The sequence below is a fragment of the Falco punctatus genome (genome assembly GCF_963210335.1).
Source record: "Falco punctatus genome assembly, chromosome: 8".
NCBI lineage: Eukaryota > Metazoa > Chordata > Aves > Falconiformes > Falconidae > Falco > Falco punctatus.
Window position 1 is genome coordinate 55,325,673 of NC_137588.1, and position 7,151 is coordinate 55,332,823.

The 7,151-nt window shown below is 70.5% G+C and overlaps 1 protein-coding gene across 4 annotated transcripts in view; it reads right to left on the reverse strand.

Annotated features, from left to right (window-relative positions):
• NSD1 (nuclear receptor binding SET domain protein 1) overlaps positions 1-3,837 on the reverse strand; it is a 69,885-nt gene extending 66,048 nt beyond the window's left edge. Inside the window, exon 1 of one of the 4 annotated variants that reach the window (XM_080399596.1) lies at positions 766-3,837. The gene's annotated coding sequence lies outside the window, so the exon portion shown is untranslated. The remainder of the gene's footprint in view (positions 1-765) is intronic. The other 3 variants (XM_080399597.1, XM_080399594.1, XM_080399598.1) reach the window with 3 other exon arrangements.
• Between the last annotated feature and the right edge of the window lie 3,314 nt (positions 3,838-7,151).

A 7,151-nucleotide genomic window follows, 5' to 3' on the forward strand; every position in this document is an offset into this window, starting at 1 on the left:
CGCGCCTGCGCGCGCGCCCCCCGCGGCCGCTCTTGGGGTTCGGCGGCGGCCAATCAGCGCGCGCCCGCGCGGGGCCCCCCCCACCCCGCCCCCCACACACACAGCGGGCCCCCCCCCCTCCCCCGCGCGCTGCCCGCCCGGGGGGGGTGGGGGAGGGGGCGCTCACTGCTGCCCCCCCCCGGCGCACCCCGCCGCCACCGGCCGCCCCAAGGCCCGGCCTTGCCCCGCCGCAGCCCCGCTCCCCGCCGCGGCCCGGCCCGGCCCGGCCGGCCCCGCGCCCTCGGGCCCGCCGCCCCCACCTCCATCTTAGGCGGAGGCGGGGGGGGGGCATCGGGCGGCCCCGCCACGACGGGACGGGGCGGGACGGGGCGGCCCGGCCGCGCCTCACCTGCGGGTCCCCGCGCCCCGGCCGGCCGCCGCCGCCGCGTTCCCCCCTCCTCCCCCGGCCTAGTCGGCCGCGGGGCCGGCGGGCAGGCCGCGGGCCTGCGAGCGGCGGCGGAGCGGGCGCCAACAAAATGGAGTCGGCCGGGCCCTGCGCCCCGGCGGGGCACCAGGCGGGCGGCGCCTCCTGCCCGGCGGTGCGGGCCACCCGCCCCGCCTCGGCCCTGTCCCCGGCCCCTGTCCCAGCGGGCGGTCAGCGGGGTGGGGGGCGCGGGCTGCCGCCCGCCCCCGCCGGGCTCGGGTTACCCCCTGCCATTGTCCGCCGCGCCCCGCGGGCTGGGCCCGGCGCCCCGGCCGCGCTCCCCCCGGCGCTCTCCCGCGCACCGGCGTGCCGGGCCGTCGCCCTCCGCGGGGCTCGCCGTGCCGTGCCGTGCCTCGCCTCGCCTCGCCTCGCCTCGCCTCGCCCGCCGGGGAGCGGCGCCCGGGTGCCCACGGCCTGGCTGTCCTCGCCGGCCTCCGCCGCTCCCGGACAGCGAGCGCCGCGCTCCCGCCCGCCCTCCCGCCGCCGAGCGGCGCGCAGCCGGCCCCGCTCTCGCCCGCTCCTCCGGGCCGGGCCGCCATCAGCGCCCCGCCACCCCACCTCGGCCGGCCAGGGGCCCCCGCAGCGGGTGGCAGCGGCTTCGTCGCTACCTCCAGATGGGGGCCGGGGTCTCCGCCGCCAGCCGCGCACGGGTCCGGGCGCCGCGCCACGCCGCCGCCGCACCGGCACGGCTGGGCAGGCACGGGGCGGGGGCGGCCGTGCGGGGGGCAGCGGCCGGGGCAGCGCGGGGATGTGGCACCGGGGCGGTGCTGCCCAGGCCGCGCGGGGGGCAGGGCCCGGCCACCCCCCGGGGTGCCGGGCGGGGAGCTGGGTGCCGCGGCGGGACTTGGCGCGGAGCTGCCCGGGCGGACCCGCGCCCCCCGCCTGCCGCTGCCCTTTGTTTGCACCCCCACTCACACACGCACACACACACACACTCACACACACACACACCCGCCTCCCCGGCCCAGCCGTGCGGGAGCCCCTGGCCGTGCTGGCGCCGGACTGCCCCCCCCCACCCCCGCCCCCCACGCCGGGCAGGGGCCCCCGAGCAGCCTCTCTGCACACTCAGGCAGGCGGCAGCACCCGCTGCCTGGACCTTGCTGCCCGGCCAGGGTGCAGCCTTCTCCCGCCGAAAACACCGTCCTGGGGCGGCTATGGGCTGGCATCTCGGCAGAGCAGTGGCACCAGGCCTGCAGGCAGCCCTGCACCCTGCCTCCTCCCTGCCTACGTGTGCTGGCAGCTCCTCCGAGGGTTCCCGGTGTCCTCCACTGCCCCTTTGGCCCTGCCTGGGCAATCCCTCCTGCCCTGTCTGCAGCTAGCCATGAGGCAACCATTCCTTTCCCAGCATCTGCCCCAGAGGAGCCACACCGAGGTCGCCAACCCCCTTGTTCCCCCCACAGGTGTGCTGCCACCATGGAGAGACTGCCATGTTCAGTCTCAGGCTGCTCCAGCACACCCACGGAGGGTGGGGTAACTTGACAGGAAGCACCACAGTCAGAGGTTCTGCTTGTGACATCTTTGTCCCTCTGAGGTCCTAGCCCGCAGCTCGGCTGATGGCACCCAACCCAATGCAGGCCATCGTGCCCGGTGCCCATGTGCTGCGGCAACACATGGGAGCTGGGACTGTGCTGTGCCAGTGCCGTGCAAGCCAGGCGCGGAGGCCTGGAGTCCATGCGGTCCTCCAGAGATGGGGCAGCACCTGCCATAGCTGGGGCCATGGCTGGGGTCCCTCTTTTACACCTAAATGGGGAAACACCTCCAGCACAGCCCGTCTCCCTGGGATCCACTCCAGCAGCAGCAGCCGCACCCCGGCACACCCAGGCCAAGGCCTGGCAGCCAACCTGCCTCCTTTCTCTTTGGAGCAACCTGCCATGCACGTTTCCGCCACGTTCCCAAAATAAAGCTAATGGTTTATTTATAACCCCCTGGGGGCGGGCAGGGCCCTGTGCCGTGTCTCTCATAGCCTGGTGTCCAAGACCCAGCGAGTGAGACCCAGCAAGCGAGGGCTGGCCTGGGGAGAGGTTTAGGACTGTCCCCAAGCAGAGGAGGTGCACACTGGACGCTGGTCATCACCAGCTGCCCTCACGCTGCTCATTTGCCCTCTCCTGGGCTGGCAGAGCGGGGAGAGACAGGGCCACCGGCAGGGCATGTCCCAGCCTGGGCCCAGTGGCTGACCTGGTGCCACCTCTGGCTTGAGCCCTCCGCTCCTAGGAATGTGGCACCGCACAATCCCACAGGACACTGGTGGGCTGGAACTGTACCCTCCGGCGGGACCCTGCGGCCATCCCGGTGCCGCTCCCCACAGCCCTGTGGTTACCGGTGCAGGGAGGTACCGGGCAGGATGCCCTCAGATGCACTCCCCACCTGCTGTGTCACCTCTCCCCCTGCCATTGCCAGCGCCCGCAGGAAGGTCCCTGCCCCCAGCGCCCGCTCTTGGGGGCGGGGAGTGGGCACATGGCAGCCGGGCCACCGCGGCCCTGCCCGGGCATGTGGCACAGGGCAGCACAGCCCGACCCCGCCGCTGCCCGGGGCTTTGTCTGCGGGCGGGCAGCGGGCGGCGGGCGGCGGGCAGCGGGCGCAGCGGGGTGGGCTCCGCGCTGCCAGCTCAGCCTGCGAGCCCCCCGCTCCCGGCCCGGCTCCCCAGCGCACGCCGCGGCCTCCACAGCCGGTCAGGCCCGGAGCCGGCCAGGCCCGCGGCCGCGGAGCCGCACGGCGCTGCGGGCTCCCTCTGGAGGCCCCGGTCCTCATGCACAGCCCGGCGCCGTGCCCCCTCGCCGGGCCAGCCGCGGTGCAGCACTGCCATGGCCGCTCCCCGCCGCCGCGGTGCAGCAGGGAGCGCGGCTCCGCACCGGGGGCTCCCGCTCGCTCTCCCCGGGCGGGGGGGAGCCGGGTGGTCACGGCCGGCCGGCGGGGAGCCCCAGACCCCCTGCGGAGGGAGCTGCGGGTCCCACGGGAGCCGTGGGCGGGCTGAGTGCGGTGCGAGCGGCCCCCGGCAGGGACCTGGGCGCTGCGGGGTCGCGGGGTGTGGGGGGAGTGGGGAGCCCCCTTCCCCGGGGAGCAGCGCCGGGGCCCCGCACAAAGGGCCGGGAGGATGGCTGGGAGCCGTGGCCGCGGGGCTGGCGCACGGCCGGGAGCGTGGGCGAAAGGGTTAAGGAGGTGCGGCGGGCAGGGGGAGGGCTGGCCCGGCCGGGGGAGAGGAAGGAAGCAGAGGAGGAGAGGAGAGCATCCTGCCCGGAGGGCTGGCCGGGGGCCCCTTTCCCCCAGGAAGCGGTTTGCGGGGCTGGAAACCGCTGGGGCGGGAGCGGCGGAGAACCGGGGCAGCCGGCGGGGCTCAGCCCGGCTCGGTGCCGGCAGCGCCGTGCCCGCACTCGGCGCTTTGCCGGGGAGACCCCGGCTGCCCAGGGCCTCGCAGCCCCCCTGCCCTGCTGCTCCCGTGGCCCCTTCGAAACCTTGGGGTGGGCTGCCCCCAGGACGGGCAAGGCAGGAGCAAGCCCCGGGACACGCCAGGGCAGTGGGCAGGGGGCAGGATCTCTGCCACAGGCTGCTGGGGACAGGAGCCATCACTGCTGAGCTCCACTGCCCTCCACGGAAGCCCTGTCGCTGGGCCGGGGTCACCTGGAGACCTGTACGCATGCCAGCCACATGCAGCATGGGGATAGTCCCTGAGGTACCAAGGTCCAGGGTGCCTGGCTGGGTGCTGCAGCTGCTGTCGAGGACCTCCCTGCTCCTGCAGCCCTCAGGCAGACGTGCTGCCCCCCATCCCCAGCGGAGGGGGTGTACAGGGCCCCCACGCTGGGCAGCAAGGCTGAGCTCTCGCTGGGCTTTGCTACATCTGCCCAAGGTAGAGCCAGGTCCACCAGGCTCCCGTGCCCATGGGGTGGGAGCCGTTCTCACCCTGGTCCCCATCACCCAGAGCGGGTACAAGCGGGATCCACATCAGGACACGGAGCAGCTCTGCAGCCTGAGCCTCCTGCCCTGCCCCACTCCCAGCCCCATCCATCTGGGAGGGTGATGGCATGGAGAGCGGAGCCAGGATACCTTCCTACACCACAGACCGTTTTTTACAGCTGAATTTGTCACTTCTCCAACACAGTCCCGGGGCTGGCCTGCCGCGAAAGCCACTGTCACCACCCGAAAAGCCGTGGGTGTGCGGCGGGGGCCACCCAGCCATGCGGCCCCATTTCTGCACGCCCCGTGCAGCGCTGCTCCCGCTGGCCAGGAGAGGGGGCTCGCAGCCCGGCATCGCCCGCCGCAGCCACGGCCCGGCCTGCGCGGCGGCTGCGGGCGGGAGAGGGGCCGCCGCGGGGCAGCCCCGCACCCGCCAGCCCCCCACCCGCCCTCGCTGGGACCCCCAGCTTGGCCTGGCCGGCTGGAGCACGGGGCCCGCTGCCGGCGCTGAGGCTGGCGGCTCAACTCTGCCCGGTGCGGGGAGAGCCGAGGGGGTGCGTGTGTGTGCGTGGAGAGGTGTGCACTGTGTGTGTGTGTCTGCGTGGAGGTGTGTGCATCGTGTGCGTGCACATGGAGGGGTGTGTGTGTGTCTGCATGGAGGTGTGTGCATTATGTGCGTGCACATGGAGGTGTGTGCAGTGTGTGTGCATGAAAGTGTGTGCATTTAGAGTGTGTGTGCATTGTGTGTGCGTGCATGAAGGTGTGTGCATTGTGTGTGTGCATGAAAGTGTGTGCACTGAGTGTGTGTGTGCATTGTGTGTGCGTGCATGAAGGTGCCGTGCATTGTGTGTGTGCATGAATGTGTGCATTGAGTGTGTGTGTGCATTGTGTGTGCGTGCATGAAGGTGCGTGCATTGTGTGTGTGCATGAGTGTGCATTGGGTGTGTGTGTATTGTGTGTGCGTGCATGCATGAAGGTGTGTGTATTGCATATATGTGCATGTATACACATGGAGGTGTGTGCATGGAGGTTTGTGCACTGCGTGTGTGTGCATTGGCTGTGTGCATTGGTGTGAGGTGAATGAAGGTGTGTACATGGGTGTGCATGGCTCTGTGTGTGTGAACGGGTGTTTAGGGGGTGGGGGGCAGTGTACATGTGCATAGAAGGGGGGGGTGTATGTGTGCATGAGGGCTGTGCGTGGGGTGTGCTTGGCTGGGAGGGTGGATGCATGCGTAGGGTGGGGGAGTGTGTTTCGATGCCTGGGGGGAAGTGCCTGAGGGGGGTGCGTGGGTGTGTGTGCACGGGAGGGTGTGTGTGCAGGGCCTTGTGCATGGATGGGAGTGTGTGCAGGAGTTGGGGGTGGGTGGGTGGGTGGGTGGTGATGCATGCCTGCATCTGTGGGCGTGCATATCTCTGTTTGCAGCACCCAGGGATGTGGCAAATGCTGGTGTTGGGATTCCTCGGCTGGAGAGGGCAGGAGGCCCCTGCCTCAGGGAAGCAGCACGAGGTGCCCCCACGTGTGGGTGCCCGTGGGCCCCCTTTTCCTGCCCGCTTGCCCATGTGTACCTTTCCCTCCTCTTCGCTGCCTGGGCACCGGTGGCACACATGTGGCACAGGCATGGGACAAGGAGGCGGCAAGCAGGGTGTAGTGGGATATGGCAGGCAGGAGCAGGCAGAGGGGCAGTGCCAGGTGGGGGAGGCAGGAGCCTGGTGCCTTTCACCCCCCAACCTCATCCCTCCCTGCCCGGGGGCAGAGGCTTTCTACAGCTCACAAAAGCCAGATTCTCCCCGGAGATAAAATTCTGTCGCCTTTGTTTTGGGGAGAAAAGACAACAGCAGCTCCGGGCCCTACAACAGAGTCGTTAAGCAAAGGCATCTCATCCCCCAGCGTGGGGCTGGGAGCCACATCCCCGAGCTGGAATGAGGAATCAGCCAGTGTCCTGGCCCCTGGGGTGCTGTGTCTCTCCAAGGACTCAGCATCCCCCCCAAGGACCAGAGCCATATTCATCAGGACTCAGTATGCCCCCCAAGGACTATGGCATCCCCACCCACCCCGGGCCAATGTCATCTCCCATGGGGCTCAGCATTCCCCCAGGACCACAGCATCTCCCCCAGGACCACAGCATCTTCCCAGGGACCACAGCATCCTCACAGGACCAGCAGTGCAGGGGGGGAAGGGGCGGCCTGGGAAGCTCCTCAGCCTTGCTGACAGCCCACATCCCAAGAAGACCCACAGATACACCCCAGCAACATGCAGGGGGAACCCCGGCTGGGGGAGACAGGCAGCCCCTGGGTGGGCAGGTTCTGGTCAGGCAGCAGGTACCAGGCCCTGGGGCTGGGGCAGGCAGGGTGCCCCCCGGCACGGCTGGGCTGGGGAGCGATGCCAGGGCCTGGGGGCTGGGGGGCAGGCAGAGGGGGTGTGGGGGTGTGGGAACACTGCCTCAGGAAACCAGCGGGATTTACTGGGCTACATGCTAAATCCCCCTCACAAAAGGGGCCTGTTCGTGCGGACAGGATGCTGGTGGCTCAGCCACACTTGTTTGGCCAGCAGAGCCTGGCGGATTAAAGACAATTGGTTCAGCCCTGACAGAAAATACCAGGAATGTTAAACAATAAAAACCGCCTCCAGTTGTCGTGGGTCTGCAGGGCGCCCCAGGCTGCCTCCCTGCCCGGCCATGGCCCCGGCTGCCCTTGCACCCAGCAGAACTGGTTCTGGCACAGCCCGCTGGCACCCACTGCTGCAGCTCTGGGGATGCACTGGTGCCTGGGGATGGGGTGAGGGCCAGCCCCCTGTGCCAGG